The sequence below is a fragment of the Mus caroli genome, chromosome 17 (genome assembly GCF_900094665.2).
Source record: "Mus caroli chromosome 17, CAROLI_EIJ_v1.1, whole genome shotgun sequence".
Lineage (NCBI taxonomy): Eukaryota > Metazoa > Chordata > Mammalia > Rodentia > Muridae > Mus > Mus caroli.
The window spans coordinates 79606228-79623544 of record NC_034586.1 but is presented as its reverse complement, the minus strand read 5'-3'; the positions used below and the strand labels follow the sequence as shown (position 1 = coordinate 79623544).

General features: G+C 48.4%; 1 long non-coding RNA gene across 1 annotated transcript; it reads left to right on the top strand.

The window, feature by feature from the left end:
• Positions 1–5794: 5794 nt before the first annotated feature.
• Positions 5795–10387, top strand: LOC110312195. Its single transcript, XR_002380036.1, has 3 exons — positions 5795–5884; positions 8664–8856; positions 10274–10387. It is a non-coding gene; the product is annotated as an uncharacterized LOC110312195 (long non-coding RNA).
• Positions 10388–17317: the final 6930 nt, after the last annotated feature.

The window sequence follows — 17317 nt, the reverse complement described above, 5'->3', positions numbered from 1 at the left end:
CATTGGAGATTTACACTTGCTGAGGGCTGCAGAAGGAGCCAGGGCCAGATCTTCTCAGTGAGACCAGCTCTCAGGAATGGATGCCCTGGGGCCTCTGGGAGATGTGTGCGTGTGTCAGAGAGAAAAGAGACCATGACTTCTTCACGCATCAAGAGATTCTTCTGGGCAGATGACCCTCCAGAGGCACGGCAACATTTTTCTCTCCAGGAAAAAATAACTCAGTGTGTATCAAGAACTCAGTGTTTCACACGCACACATGGAGTCGTGGGTCCCTGGGAGACACAAGCTCTGTCATTCTCTCCAGGCCTCTTTAATTTCCTTGGGGGCAGGCAGGGAGCAGGGCTAAGGACTATAGACTCCTGGTGACATCTGGAATTCTCCAATGCTCCTAGGGTCCTGTGGAGTTGGCCCCCCTTTCCAGTGTTTCCTGCTTCCATGCAGTCTCTGGGAGGATTTGACACATTTCCTAGCAGGGGAGCATGGTTGGAATTTCCAGCCTGCTTCCAGATGTGGCACTGACTGGGCTGGGGAGCTTCGTTTTGAAAAGCATCTGGGAAGCCAGGGGTCCCCCAGTGCTGACCTAGGCTGTTGTGCCCCTCTCCCTCACACTGTTATGTGGTTGGGCTTTCCATGGGGGAGCCCATGGGTAGGGTTTCACCATGTGAAGAGGGGTGTAGCCTGCCAGCTTCAGGCCCGTAGTCCAAAGGTGGTCTAGCACAGCAGGTCAGAGGGGCCAAGGCTGATTAAAAAAAAAAAAAAAAAAAGGAGCATGGATGGAGTGGACTGGCCAGGGTGAAGAGAGGGGAGGGGTCCAGGAATCAATACCCAGTAATAATGAGTTTCTGGCCCTGGGCTGCTGGACAGCAAGATAAAGGGCAGCCCCTTCACTGGTTAGAGATGGTTCCTAGGGCTTGGGACAGTTTGGTTCCCTAGACAGCATTGCCAAGGTCAGAGAATCCTCAACAAAGGAGTGTTCTCAGCTTGGGAGGGCTCAGGCAAGACATGGGAGGATTAAGAATGTCACAGGGCTAGAGAGATGACTCGGTGGGTCCTTGTGGGAGGTCTTGAGTTCAGTTCCCAGAACCCATTTCAGGTGATTCATAACCACATGTAACTCCAGGCCCAGGGGATCTGCTGCCCTCTTCTGGTGTCTGTGGTCAATTGCACTCATGTGTACTTACACCCACACAGACACACAGACACATAATTTAAATTGTAAAAACTAAATTAAAAAAAAAACCAAAAAGAAAAGAAAAGAAAAGAAAAGAAAAAGTCCCTTCTAACTCTCAGCCATGCCTGTTAGGATAACCCTGTAATAGTCAGCTAATTAGGAGGCTGAGGTAAGAGGATTGCAAATTCAAGGCCAGCCTGGGCTACAACAGTGACTTCAAGACTAGTTTAGGCAACTTAGTGAGACCATCTTAAAATACAGGCTAGGTGTTTGAACCCTTGTCTAGCACGTATCAGGTCTTGGGTTCCATGCCTATTAACTCCAAGAAGGAGAAGGAGGAAGAAGAGGAGGAGGAGGAGGAAGAGGAGGAAGAGGGAGAAGAGGAAGAGGAGGAAGAAAAGGAGGAGGAAGAGGAGGAGGAGGAGGAAGAGGAAGAGGAGGAGGAAGAAGAAGAAGAAGAAGTCGTTCCCTTCTGTCAGCCATTCTCTTTGATACTCAGATACTCAGAATAATATACTCCACCTGAAAGATGTCCCTATCCCAGTCCCCAGAACCTGCACACACATCACCTCACAGGCAAAATGGGCTTTGCAGGTGTAATTACATTAAGGCTCTGAAGTAGGAAGATTGTCAAGATTATGTGTGTATGTGTGTGTGTGTGTGGGGGGGGTCCCCTGCTGTCACAAAGGTTCTCAGGAGAGGTCAGCAAGCGAAGGCCGCAGGGAGGGCCCTTGGGAGCAGTGGGGAGTGTCTGAAGGTGCTGCCGGTGGTTGACTTGAAGGCAGGAGAAAGAAGCACACACACAGCATGGCTGCTGCCCTAGGACCTGGAGAAGCCACGGGACCTGCCCAGCTCTGCAGACTCTTCAGTGGTGTCCAAGGATGCTGCTCTTGGGATCTGGCCTCAGGGCTGTGATGAGACATTTGTCATGTTGTAAGCCTCTCTGTGTGGAATTTGTTATAGAAGCCCTGGACACTCACACAGCTTCCTGCTGTGGGGCCCAGAGTCCCCCTCACTCTTTTGGGCCAGGCATGCTTGAGACCCACAGGCTGAGAGTCGCCAGTCTGATCTGTCTCAGCAGCCCCGGTGAAACTCTGACACAGGCCAGAGAAGCAGCTACCTATAGCTTGGGCTTCCAGTAGTGGGTGCAGAGCTGTGTCCTGGCCTTGGATTTGCCTGACAGATGGACCCCTCTGTCCTCTCTGGGCAAGCCATCCATCTGTGGGGTAGCCATCTACCTTCTTGCTTGCCCTTCTCTCCCAGAGAACAAGGCCCACAGATTGCCAATGGAATCAGAATGGGCCAGAGCTCTGGCCATCAGTTGCACCTGCTGACTAAGGGGTTTTAACAGAAACTCAGGGGCTGAGTTGAGATGTCAGAATCCTTTGTCCTGTGTCCTGTCACTTTCCATTGTCCCCCCCCCCCCTTTTTTTTTTTTTGGTAAGGGAGTCTCACAATATAACCTTGGCCTCAAACTTAGAGATCTGCCTGTCTCTGGCGCGCGCGCGCGCACACACACACACACACACACACACCCCTTTCTCTTTCCGATTTTAGGAAGGGTCTAGCACCAGACAGGCTTCTTGAAATCATGAGCTTCTTCCTCTGGAGTACTATGATTACAGGTGTGCACAACACACCTAATCATGTTACTTATTCCGCCCCCCCCCCCTTACAAGCCCAAGCATGCAGGCCTATGCGCAAGTTATACCGGCACTCTGTGCACACACATACTTCCGGGGCTGCAAACAGTGCCCACATGTGCAAAGAGGATGCCTCAACGCAGACCAGCAATCACGGACTTGTTCGTAGCTTCCCGCCCACAAACACAGATACATTCATTTTATACCCACCCACCAGGATACGCACAAGCACAGACACACCTGTGCATGAGTAAAGACCACCCATGCGTGTGGACACCTGTGAACAGGGGCGGAGAGCTACGTGCAGCCTGCCCCGCCCCACCTCCAAGCCCTCTAGCCCTCTGCTCTGGAGACCTCTGCTGGTGGAGTCTGGAACAGCTCCCGGAGTATGTGATGCTGAACAGACCAGAGCTGGATGGTGGAGGGAGGAAGAGGGGGACCACCAGGGTTAGCTCTCGGGCTCCACGTTGCTGCTTTCACCGGGCCCACGTGATCTTCTGCAGCTTCCACTCCAGTGCAGAAGCAGAGATTCCACACACAGAGGTCTCCAGGCTTCTTCTAGACTTAGGCTCACCCTGCCCTAGCAGCGGCCCCCTCCTAATCTCAGTCTATGACAAGGCTTCACTTACGGGGGAACCCATGCCAGTGTCTCCTCTTCCCGTCTTCCCCCTTGCACCGCTTTCTAGTAAGAAGGAGGGACCCAGCCTCTCTCCTTGCTGCCACTGGGTCTCTGACTTGGCTTGCGACCTCATGTCACACATGCAGGTTCCACTTCCTGTGCTATGGTCTTCCCGTCTCCTCATGGATGTTCAAGGGGAGTGAAACTCGGAGCCTTGGAACAAGATGTATGAAATTAAATTCTGATGGTGGCTTAGTGGGGGCAGTTACTGTCCTCAGCCTCTGTTTCTTCAGAGGGATTGGAGATCTTGACTTTTGGGGGCAGGGTGATTAAATGAGACAGAATTCTCAGTGGTCAGGGTCAGGCATTGTGGACCACTGGCCATGTAAGATGACGAAGAGAATCTTGCCAGGAACTCCGTGGAAGGCCAGATAAACTCACTTCCAGAAAGGAGCGGTTAGTACTGTAACAGTGATCTCCAAGGGGCTTCAGCGGGGTCTAAGGAGGTTTTGTTTGTGTGTCTGGGGGAGCCACTGAACTTCACAGAGGAGATGAAGTGGTGTCAGCAGGTGCCCTCTTCTCTGTCTACACCCTCATTTCCGCAGGCAGAAATCATTTCCTTACAGTTAGAATTGGAACCGACAGTAAGCAAATATTGGTTTGGTGGGATGCGGTGTTATCGCCCGCCTGATTCTGTGCAGTACGGCAGTGTTTCCATGGCCCCCTGCTCACAGGTAGCGGGTGGTCATGGCTGTGAGCCGACCTGTCTCGCTAATCCTCTGTTCTTCTCAGTCCCCTCATGTCTCTTCTCCTTGCTCTGTGTACCCAAGGGCATCCATCACCTTGTCATCCCGTGTCATTAGCTTTTCTTTGAACGTTTGTAATCCCGCTGGCCCAAACCACGGGTGGGCTGTGCTTTTGATTCCATAGCTTATGGACCAAGGACTCAGTTGGTAGAGTGCTTGTCTAGTATGCACATGGGTTAGATTATCAGCTCTGCAGGAGACTGAATATGGTTAGTGGTGCATACCTGTGACTCTGGCATTCAGGAAGTGAAGGCGGCAGGATCAGAAATTCAAGGTAATACAGTGAGTTCTAGGCCAGTCTGGATGCCCTGTTGAAGAAATTTAAGCACACACACTCACATGAGCACTTGCAAAGAAAAGACTCAGTATATGATCAGGTTGGCCCTAAATGTCTGTCTGAGCCATCGCCACACTGGACATCTACTTAAGAAAAGAATCCACTGCAGGGTGGTGTTAGGACTGGAAACATGGTGTGTGGCTAGGAAAGTCTGCTTGTTTTTGAGACTGGTGCACAGAGGAGAGCCGGCTTCTTTTGGGAACGGCGTCGGGGAGGAAATGTCCAAATGCTCTTTAAAGACCTGAGATGCTGGAATCGTTCTTTTTTAATCTACTGACTCTTGGCTTGCTCTTTTCTGGAGATGGGGGCAGCCTTGGCTTCACCTCAGTCAGCCAAGACCGGTCAGGTAGACAGAACATACCACCAAAGGCCCTCTAAGGCAGCAGTGGCAGACCCAGAACGGAACAGCAAAGAAGAAAGTCCATAGGCCCAAGGCCCAAGAAGTTGAACCACACTGATCATGGTTTAAAATAAAAAGCAACTCCCATCCTCACCCCACCCCACCCTGCAAGAGATAAAAGAGATTGTGGTATGTACCCCACCTGTCTGCCAAAGGTGGAGGGGACTCTGGAGGCTTCAAAAGAGCGGGAGCCCAAAGGTCATGGGTTCAGATGTTTCCTTCTGAGTCCACCCCATGGTTATCAATCTCTTGCCTTCACCTATTGCCACCCCAGGCTGCTGGTGAGGGGCACGTGGGAAGAAGCCAGAGTTCTGGGGGCCAGAGGGAGAAGGATGAACAACCAAAGACAGCTCAGGGAAGTCCTGGAAAGAGCCAGACTCTGGAGGGAATGCAACAATAGGCCTCTGTTTAGCATCCGCTCCCCTCACAGGTCCTGGCAAAGGGAAGCCTCCAGGCAAATCAAACACCGCCCACATCCAAAGGCTGCCCACAGAGGCAGGTGAGTCAGAGCCCGGGCTTAGCTGATAACAGGCAGCAGCGGCCCAGAATGCAGTCCTTGTTGACGGCTGCCCCTCCTCGCCCCCTCCTCACAGCTGGGCCTGCTGGAGCAAGCCTGAGGGTGGGGCTGATTGTCAGGAAGCAGAGCCTGCTGGGAAAAACGGAGAGGCCCAGCAGCCTACCCTTCGAGGTGTGTTCTGTGGTAACTCGAAGGTGTAGTGGGGCAAGCGGGCAGAAAAAAAGAGAGCTAGGGGAACCCCACAATGTCAGCTGTGTTCTCTACCCATAAATCCATTCATTCCTCCAGGGGGCGGGGCGGGGGGAATGCCACTTTCAGTACTAAGGCAAGACTCTGGGCTGAAAAGGGCCAACATTCAAATTGAATCAGCTTGGGAGGAGAGGCGTCTGGGGTAAGTCCTCAAGTGGGGCAAGGATGGAGAAAGGTGGGAGGCAGAGGCCAACCTGCTGGCAAGGGCATCTTTTGCATCTTTTCCTTACGTGTCTCAGGAGCTGGCTATATCTTTCTTCTGCATATGAGCTGTGCATCCCTCCCAAACTAGAGAGAAAAATAACCATGTCACCAGTTCAGGGTCAGATCCTCATGGTTTTATGACTAGAAAGAAAATGCTCTCCTATGTCACCAGGTTTGGTTAGAAAGTTTGTAAGGACTTCTTATAGGCTCCCGTCAAACCCTGGGACCAGATCTGGGCCAGGCATTGCTCTGGCCAGGGAGGTGTCTTGATGTAATTTTCCCAGATTCTTTGTCTCACCCATTGTCACACACATGTGAGAATCTTCTCGCTGTACACTTGGGGGTCTCCTGTGACACAGCTGCTAGTTGACCCCCATAACAATGTTACCTTTTCTTTCATAGATCAGAAAGTCTTTTCTGGAGCCAGAGAGATGGTTTAGTGGCTACGAGCACATACTGCTCTTACAAGGGACTGGACTTTGGTTCTTAGCAACTATATCATAACACCTGTATAACTCCACATCCAAGGAGCTCTGACCTCTCAGACTTCCTTAGGTACCTACGTCCATGGGCACATACCCACACATAAACACGGGGGTATTTAAAATTTTTATAAAAAGTGTTTTTTTTTCTTTTTCTGGATACATGGCTTCTTGGTGTAAAATAAAAACAAACAAACAAACAAAAAACTACATTTCCCAGTCTCCCTTGCAGCTAGGGGTCTGCAATCCAGGGACTAAAAGTTTTGGTCAGTAGTGTGTGAGCAAAGCAATGTGTGCAGCTTACCGATGATGCCTTTAAAAGGGGGGATTCAGGCTCTGCTGGCCTCTTTCTCCTATGTGGTACAGGCTGCAGGTACAGGTCATATACGTGAGGTCATATCCTGGGGTCATATATGTGAGGTCATGTACGTGAGGTCATGTCCCGGATCATATAGGTGAGAACACAGGCAAAGGAATGGCACTGGAGCAAGACGGTCAGAAGCGGCTGGAGACCTGGCTTCTACTTCTGGACTGTCACACAGAGGAAAAGAATAAGCATTTTGAGCTGGAACAATGGGTCAGCGGTGAAGAGCATTTGCAGCCCCCGTGGAGGACTGGGGTTTGGTTCCCAGCACCCTCCTCTTGGCTCACTGCCATCTAGGGGAACTGATGCCCTCTTCTGGCCTCTATGGGCATGAGACATACATGTGATAAACATGTACACGTAGGTAAAACACCAATACACATAAGACAAATATATTTTAAAGAGAATAATCCATCTTGTTGGAGCCTCTTTGACTTTGGGTCTCTGCTTTATCAGATAATTCTGTAATCTAAGCAATGTATCTCCAGGGCCTTCTCCTAGTATCCGGTTTTGAACCCAAACGCAGCCTCTTTCACGGGGTAGGATTTTTTTTTTTTTTCCTGGTATAGTTACCTCTGTCCCAGTAAAAGCCCGTCTGTAGCCAGCTCCTTGCTCAGAGTGTGGACATGTGCCTCACCGTAGGAGTTAGTCTCATCTCCCTTTCATCTCCAGACTCTAGTTTGCTTTCTGTTGCCGTGATAAGCACCTCGAGCAAGGGGTATATCTCATCTTACAGCTTATGCTCCATCAGGAAGGGAAGCCAGGGCAGGAGCTCAGCAGGAACCTGGAGGCAGGAACTGAAGCAGAGCCCATGGAGGGGTGCCGCTTACCAGCTTGCTCTCTATGGCTTGCTTGGCCTGCTTATATTATCTGTCAAGGGCTGCCATAACCCACAGTGGCCTGGGGGCTGCCCACATCAATAATCAATCAAGAAAATGCCCCACAGGCTTGCCTACAGGTTAGTTCTCCTTTCCCTAGAGGACCCTGGCTTACGCCAAACTGAAACCAAACCAAACCAAACCAAACCAAACCAAACCAAACCTAGCCAGCTCAAGTGTACTCCAGTGTTCTGCATGTGGCTTGAGTCTCTGGCTCAGTGCAGGAGCCCCTAGAGAGTCATGGCTCTGTCCTCAGCCAGGTGGCCTGTGAATGCTGGAGCTGTAGAAAGATACAAATCACTGCCCCCTGGCTTCCTTGAAAATAGGAGGTGTGTGCCTTATTAATGGTAGGGTAGCCCAGCAGATAGTTCCCTCTTCTCCTGAGTTGGGGAACCAGAGGCATTAAAATTACCCAGAACCACACGAAGAAGGCCTCTAGAGACACTGCTGCTAGGCACCTCTTGTCCTTCCTCTCAGTAGTGGTCCATACCTGAACCCTCACCCAAGTACCATAAGGAGGAAACAGAAAGGGCCAGAGGTTGAGAGCGCCAGCTTGGTAGGTCCTGGGTCCTAGGGATGTGAGAGAGGTGGGGTCTTCTTATAAGTCAGCAACAGAAAATAATCGCATGGCTGTGTTTTTTAATTGGATACTTTCTGTATTTACATTTCAAATATTATTCCCTTTCCCTGTCCCCCCCCCAAACCTCTATCCCCTTCTCCCTCCCCACCTTTTTGGCATGGCTGTGTTTAATGCCCCTGCCCCCATCCTACCCTTTCATGCCTGAAGGATACTTGAGTTGAACCCAACCGGGAAAATTCAGAAGCAAACATCTCCTCAGACTACAGAAACACAAGCTGACTCTGGGATGGACCTTCCCACTTCTTTCTGTACCGACTGTGTTAATGACAGGAGGTCCAGGGATTTCTTGGAGCTTTTCTTGGTTCCTAAGTAGCTTCACCTCTCTTTCTTTTCCTCCAACCATCTCCCCTTAGAAGGAAACTCTCTCAGAACCAAGATGGCACCTGTTTTCTCAGCTTGTGACTAGAAGACGATGGTAGCAGATCAGAAGGCAACTTGAGAAGACAAATCTCCACACCGACTTTTCCCTGACACCAGCAGTGGACCCAGGAGGAACTATGAGTTCTTGGCTGCCCTTCTCCTCAAGCCATTGGGACACCAGGGCTGGTGAGTCTCAACCCTTCTGCAGCCATGCCCACTGTGAGACGAGCAGAGGCTCTTGTCTGGTGATGTGGTTGGAGACCGGTCTTCCTCCCACCTCAGTCAGCTTCGCTCCCGTCAGCTGACACTGCTTGGACTGTCTGTCTCCTTTTCTGGATTCCTCCCTCATATTTCTCCGCAGACCTTGTGCCTTTGCCTCTATGCTGCCCTCTCCAGAGGTGTTAATTCCCTCATTTTTTGCACCTCAGATGTCAATTTCCGGTGCTATTTCCTGCCCATTACTTCTGTTCTCTCTCATCTTCATTGCACCACTGATGCCCCCTGCTCCCAGCTTGGCCCCTCCCCTGTTTCCAGCTTGGCCCTGCCCCTCTTTTTCTCTCTGCTCTACACACCGTGCTGCCTCCCTAACTGAAGACTCCAGCTCCAGCCACCTTTAGTGACGTATTCTAGACAAATGGCCCGTATTCATCCTCTGACCATCGGCTTTCTTCACCTTCATCTCTGGGCATCACCTTCATTCTGGCCATACCTATTCGTATGGTCACTATAGCCTCAAATACTTCTGAAACTCAGAGCTCCCTAGCAAGCACATCTTTACCCATTTCTCCCTCAGCCTTTATTTCTCTTTTTCCCAGATAAGCTTCCATGGCTTATATATGAATAACCGCAGGACACTCAAACAATGGAACACCATATGTTAAGTTAAAAAAATGGGCTACAAGAACTCGAAACAATGTGGATGAGCCTTAGCCACTGTGGGTTAAATGAGAACGGCTTGCATAGGCTCAGACATTTGAAAAGTTGGCGCTCAGTTGGTAGAACTGTTTTAGGAAAGGTTAGGGTGTATGCTCTTGTTGGAGGAGGTGTGTCACTGGATTTGAGATTTTAGAAGGCCCACATAGTCCCATCTCTGAGCTCTCTTAGCCTCTTGTCATGGTAGATGAAACACCCCAGTTTCTCCAGGCAAAGAAAAATCCTTTCCCTTGTTCTCAGGGTCTCATCCCTTCTCATCTCCTCAAGGGCTCTGTTCTTTTTCTGGTTCCTGTGTTCTCTTTCTCCATTAGGGTAACTCTCCCTGCTGAGTCATTTTTACCTACACATAAACAGTCTGGTCCCTCTCATCTTGAAGGCAGAACAGAGCCTTATTAGAGGGGATTGAAGTTAGCCTGATCCAACAAAGGGACTCAGAAGTCAGTGTACCGAACAAGGAGGTCAACTGTGGAGGCAAATCCCAGTCAGGCAACGCAAGCATCCTTCTGTGTTACTCTGCCGTCCTTACCTCCCCGTCTCTCCCAAGAGGATGCTCCAGCCACTGCCATGCTAGCACTTCAGCCATAGGTGAGAAGGATATTGACATAGAGGAAGATCTGTCTACTTCTGCAGACCCTGCCTGAGGTTACATTCCCACCATGTTTATTCACAGGCTTGGTCTTAAGACATCTCTAGCTGCGAGGGAAGTTAAGGCATATCGTCCTGGCATCAACACGTCCAGTCAACCATTCCATCACTAACGAGAAAGAAGACCGTGGATACTGAAGTTAGTGATCTCTGCCTGAATAAATGCACACTCTCTCCCCCTCACACAAAATATACCAATCCTTTCCCAAGTTCAAAGCCCACAAGGTTTTATCCAATAATTACTACAACCAGCTCAAAACCTGGGCCCTCCTGGTGATTGCATGATCTGTCCATGACCTTCAGATATTGGTCCAGAGGCATATAATCAAAAGGCAGGTTGTCTCCGTGCCCCACCCCCACCCCCAGCCAACCACCCATGTGCAATATACAATGGGAATGGAACAGGCAACCACAATTAAAGGTTCCTCTTGGAAAAGAAGAATGGAAAATACATAACAATTAGGAGATCCCACCAGGCAAGGATTGCCAGGGTTCCCAACCTCCTAGGGGACCAACTGCCTCAGACCAGGCGACTGGGAAATATTCCTTTATCCATTCTTCTCTGTGGACCCTGATCTGCCTTCTGGGAGGTCCTTATTAGCCGACTGTTCTTCAGGGCCACACGGGAAGAAGCCACTGGAGAGGATGTTGTCCACAGTGGTGAGAGTTCAGAGGTCACAGCCTTCTTCCTTCCACTGCAGGTTAGCCAGCTCATAGCTTGCCATGGGAGTTGAGCAATCTGAGAGTTGTGTAGTTCAGGCTTGCAGACTTTTTGTTAACTAATTTCCCTCAAGAAAATCTAGTATAACAATACAAAAAAAATTAAATTTAAAAAACAAATTCCACTTAGGGCCGTATTGAAAAATAACAAAATTGGAATAAATTTGACAAAAGAACTTGAAGACTTGTACACTGAATAATTACCAAACATTGTGAGGAGAAATGAAAGAAAACCTAACTAAATGAGTGCCCTGTGTTTGTGCATTGAGAGACTCAATATTGTTAAATGGCAGTGCGCCTGAAGATGATCTGCAGCCTCCAGTGAAATCTTTTTACAAGTCAGATGCTTCCCCCACCAGCCCAAAATGTGAGAGCCGATTTTAAAATTCACATAGAAGTATCAGACCCGAATGGCAACAAACAAACAAACCAAAACAATCTTGAGAGAGAACAAAGTAGAAAGACTTACACTCTCTTCTTTCACAATCTATTACAGAGCTGTGGTACCGTCAGGCTGGTAGGGTCAAGCAACACGCATGTGTAGATCGATGCAAATGCATTGAGAGTTTGAAAGAACCGATTAAACATATGGTTAACTGATTTGCAACAAAAGGGCCAATAAAATTCAGTGTGGGAAAGAATAGTTTCTCAATAAATAGTGCTGGGACAGTGGAACATTCACATTCAAAGTTTGTAATGGGACCACTGTACCTTGTGGCTCTTGTAGGGGACCTGATTTCAGCTCGCAGCACCTACATGGTGGCTCACATCCATCCATAACTCTAATTCCAGGAGTTTCTCAGGAACTGGGAACACATGTGGTTAAATACATATATGGACACAAACCACCCATACATATAAAAAGAAAATAAACACATCTAAAATATTAACCAAAGTGGAGCATGTCTCTGAGCATCAGAGGTAAAACTACACGTCATGTCTGAGGATCAAATATTAGCTTCTTAGATTTGATACCAAAGGACAAACTCAAGCCAGGAAAAAAAAAAAAAAACGGTTTAATCAAAGTAACACAACTATGTAGTTCAAAAATACCACCAGAATTGTGAGAAGACGGCTCACACTGTGGGGGAAATATTTGCAAATTCCATGTCTGAGAAAAGCTGTCTACAGATATATTTTATAAAAAAAAAAAAAAAAACCTCATAATTCAGCAAAACTCATAAGATGGCAAAATATGTCTGTAAACTCTGGAGATCTCAGCAGGAGAATCACTGTGGGTGTAAGGCCAGGCTGTGCTGCACAGTGAGCTCCAAGTCAGCTTGGCTTAGAAAACGCAAACAAACAGACAAAGGAACCATCTTCCTCTAGAGAAGAAGAGAAATGGCAAGCCTGCCCCACCACATCCAATCCCAGCATCTGGGAGGCTGAGGCAGGGGGATGACAAATTCAAGACCTTCCTGAGCTATTAAGTAGGTTGAAGCCCAGCCTGGACAACTTAATGAGACTCCGCCTCAATCTAAAAGGGCTGGGGATATAGCTGAGGAGTAGTGTTTACCTAGCATGGAAAGCCTTGGGGTTGATTCGAGGTGGAGGAGGAACACCCATTCTTTTTTTTTTTTTTTAACGTATGAAGGATTTGAAGGAAATGAAGAATCAGTACATAGAAACATGCTCCACACAACTACAATAAACGCCACTCCACACCAGAGAATAACATTTTAAGAGTAGGGGCGGGGAGCAGGTCATGACGTGTATCAGAAAGGATTGGAACCCTTGCCCACCATTCGTGGCTATGGTAACATAATATGTTGCAGCTGCTATGGAAGCTGGCTTGGCAGTTCCTGAGTAAGTCAAACATGGGGTTACTTTCTAACACTGTAGTTCTACCCATAGGGATACACCCACAGGATGTGAAAATGGACAACCACATCAAAATGTATACATGAATATTCACAGCAAAATTATTTATAAATAATAGCTCGAAGAAGAGAACGTCAAACATCTATGGACTGATAAACAGATAAAAGGTTTATATGTGTATACATACACATATCCACAGGTTAGTAAAAAAAAAAAAAAAGGCATGAAATACACGCTGTAACATGATGAACCTTGAAAACATTGTAAGTGAACAGAACCAGACATGAGAGATCACATGTACGATTCCACTGATATGAAATCTCCAAATAGGCAAAGCCATAGTGACTGTAGATTGGTGGTTACCAGGGGCTGGAGGGCAGAAGGAGCTGGGGAGGGACTAATGGGCACGGGGTTTCCTTCTGCAGTGACGAAGTGTTGTCTCTGGCTGTAGAGCGAGGTGGAGCTTACACATCTCTGTGAAAAACCCACAACCACTATACGGAATACAGTAAAGTCTTTATCATAGATGAAACAACATGTCTGAACATAGTTTAAATTTAACTTTTAAAAAAGTACACATCTGATTTGTTTGCTTCCAAACATCCTGCTCTGTGAGCTTGATAAACAAAACAAAACAAACAAAAAAACCCAAAACAAAGCAACAACAAACTGTTCCTGACACAGGTTAGACGCACAAAGTATATGAATACTGTTGCTAGTGAGGGCATCTTTGTACTCGACTCTGCCCATCACATCCCCACTTGGCTGCATGTGTGTTATGTTCTGGGTGTTAGTCTGGTTTTTGGCTGCTGGGTAGACTCCCATTGCCTGCCAGGGCATTTTTAATTAACCATCAACACCCTCTGTGCTGCTTAATATTGGCTGTCAACTTGAAGGATGTAGAATCCCCTAGGAGAGAAACCTCTGGGCATCAGGAATTTCTGGATAGGATTAATTAAGGTGGGGAGGTCCACCTGAGCTATGAGTAGCACCATCCCCTAGGCTGGGTACCAGACTCAGCACAAAGGAGAAGCCACGCTGAGTATCAGCTTCCATCCCTTTCTGTCTCCTAACTGCTCAAGGAATGTGGCCAGCTGCCTGTATCCCACCACCGTGCCTTCCCCCATCATGGTATCCCTTCACTCTGTGAGCCAAAATGTACCCTTCCTTCCTTCCTTACAATAAAAGTAGCCATAACAGCGAACTCACCATATCTATAGATGCCATTGCCTGCATCTCGGAGTCAGTCCCTACTTTTCCATAGCCAACCACAGTCGCCTCTTCTCTCTGGTATTCCAGTGACCTCCCCATCTCTGCCATGGTCTGGAAGGGACTTCCTCATGGAAAGAGAAGATAGTTACACTCTACCCAGCTCAAGAGTTTGACATTACCTCTTTCCTGATTCTATTATGGGATGGCACCATATCAGATACTCAGAAGCTAAGATGGAGCCATGTTCCAAATTCCAAATGCTCTAAGACCAGGAGGTGTGTGTGCGTGTGCGTATGTGTGTGTATATGTGTGTATGTGTGTGTGTGTATGTGTGTGTGTGTGTGAGAGAGAGAGAGATGGAGAGGGAGAGGGAGAGAGAGATGATAGTTCATGTCTCAATCAAATAGAAATCTATATTACTAATCAAAACTCTATTTCCACTATAGTTCCAGCTGGCGGTGCGGCCAGCATGCATGGAAGGGCTACCTAGATCTGTATGGGAACGTGTTGATTGCGTGTCTACGCTTCTAGAGGTGACACGCCCTTCTCCATATCCCCCTGCCCAGCAGCTCACTCAGGTCACTCTCTCTGGGAAGTAAAGTTGTGTCTCTTCGATATCTTTTCCTGATGTGCTAGCAGGTTTTAAAATGTCTCCCAGAGATCCCTACCTGCCAGTATTCATACTCCAGTGCAGCACCCCCCCCCATACCAAGTAAATCTGCCATGTTTAAACCATCAGATATCATGGAAGTGACCATCTGTAACCTCCAAGGTGAGGTCATAATAAGATACTGTGAGTCCATTCTCAGACTGCTATTAATAAATCTATAGCAATGGTTCTCAACCCTCCTAATGCTGCTACTGTAAATATCTGTGTTTTCTTGTGGTCTTAGGCAACCCCTGTGAAAGGGTCTTTCGACCCCCCCCAAAGTGGTTGTGATCCACAGGGTGAGAACCGTTGCTCTAGAGGAAACCAGCAGCCACGTCTCAAGAAGACTCAAGCATTCCTATGGAAGGGTCCACGTGTCCCAGAGCAGAAGGGTCATATCAATATCAATGCAGTACAAAGAACAGGCATGCGAATGCTGGGTTAGCAGTGGCTCCTCTGGCGTCCATCCAGGCATCAGATGACCAAGCCACAGCTGAAATGTCAACTGCATGCTCATGACAGACCCAGAGTAGAAGCATGCTAAACTCCTCTCAGATTCCTGCCCCCCTGAGCAGTGAGAGATGATCCATACATCTTACTGACTTCAGAGGTCTTGAGGTAACACAGACCCAAAGATACCTAATATGCCAAGACCCTTCATTGTCCATGTCATGGTTGTAGACCTTTGACCTACACCAGAGGCTCCACAGAGGGTAACGCTCTTCCCATAGAGCAGCAGTTCTCAATCTGTGGGTCTCGATTCCTTTGAGGGTCACATGTCAGATATCCTGCATATCAGATATTTATATTACGATTCACAACAGTAGCACAATTACAGCTATGAAGTAGCAACAAAAATGATTTTATGACTGGGGAGGATTCATGTTAAAATATGAGGATTCATGTTAAAGGGTAAATTTTAGTATTAGGAAGGTTGGGAACCACAGCCGTAGAGCTAAGCATACCTTTGTGGACTCCCCACGGGGCACATTTGGCTTGGGCTCTGGTAGGACTGAACTAAGACCTCAAATAAGTCACTCTGGTACAAGAAACTAGGGACACAGCTCACAGGATGAGTATTTGCTCAGGGACTTAGAGCTCCTGGCAGTTTGGGAAGACCAAAATGATGAGAAGCGAAGGCATTTCTGGTTAAGGGAGCAACATGTTTGTTTATGAGTCCCACCACCCTGTTGTAATAGCACAACTCTCCCTTGGATGCTGTCATGACAACCAGCAGAGCTGCCAGCCACTTCTACAGCATCTACACATCTGAGGCAGGTATACTCCATCCTCTCTTATGGCCTTCTTTAAGGCCACAGTGACAGTAGACTATTATTGCATCCATTTCACAGATGGGAATAATGGGACTCTGGAACACTAAGGGAGAAGTTTGTCAAAATCGTCCAGGTAATCAGTGTAGGGCCAAGGTTTGAACCTGAACAGTCTGGTTCCAGGAACTCCGAATAAGGAGACTGGGAAACATTAGAGAATGGGGATCCTCAGTGAGACATTCCCTACCCAGAAGCCCTGCCTCTGAGGCTCAACTTGTTCTATCTAGCATCTAATGGAGTGCTCTGGCTTGCAGGGTGTGCCTTCCAGGATGCTAAGGGTGCCTGTGGGTCTGAGGCTGACTCTTCCCGCTGCTTCTGTGTGTCACCTGGCTTAGGGTCTCCATGTGTATCTCGGCCTGTCACACTGTCACTATAAAGGGACTGAAGTGGATGTCATCTATTACCTCATTATGGTTTACTTCAGCACAACTGTGCCTATGTCTAAAAAGCTGAGGCCTGTAGTCCCTGAGGTAGGACACAGGGTTTGAGCGACATAGATCCTGGTGTACTATTGACAAAGGGGTTGATCCTAGAGTGTGAGGTTCCCAACTTCTAAGTCTATTTCCTTGGGGGGGAGGGGTGTTTACAACTCCCTTATTAAGGTACCGACCCCTTACTAAGGAGTCTCCATGTCTGTATCTTGGTGTTGCTAGCAGTGTGAGCGTCATAGCCCCTTGTGGCCCTCAATTCCTTTTGGTGCCCTGGATTTGGTCCCCAGGCCTGAGTAGATCTCAATGTTGGAGACCAAGTGACGGCTATAGGAGATGACCCATAGTTCTGCAGAACATCACAAAGTATCCATCCCTACAGGTCTAGGTCGACAGTGGGCTTGCAGGGGAGCTAGGGAGTGGCTGGGACAGTTACAGGCTCAGTGCTTAGAGGCCCCATAAGGGGTGTGGGCACGAGGATCCCAGGCATGCCATGGCTGCTCTTGAGGTCCATATCTCCAAAAAATGGAGAGAGTGGTGGACATGCAGCTAGCACCTTCCCAGCAGGAGCACCTGCAGTTGTCAGTGAAGGTTTCGGCTCCCAAAGTCAATGTTTAATCGTGGCCCAAGCCCAGGAATGCCGTATCTGGGACATGCAATTACAGGGGGTTGAGTTTCAGGCCGAGTACTGGCAAAGGCTCTTCGGCAGGAGATAAGAAGGTGGCACCAGGAAGGGTTGTGTGTGTGTGCTAAATTGTGAGCTCCCAGCACACCCCTGGGCAAGCTTACAAGGCCTCCATTGTTGAGTCTGGCTCCTAGCCCATCACCAGCCAGATAGGAGCTAGTGTTCTGACAAGGCAAGAAGAGACACACCCCAAGTCCGTGCAGATGCTGTTAGTCCATGCTTT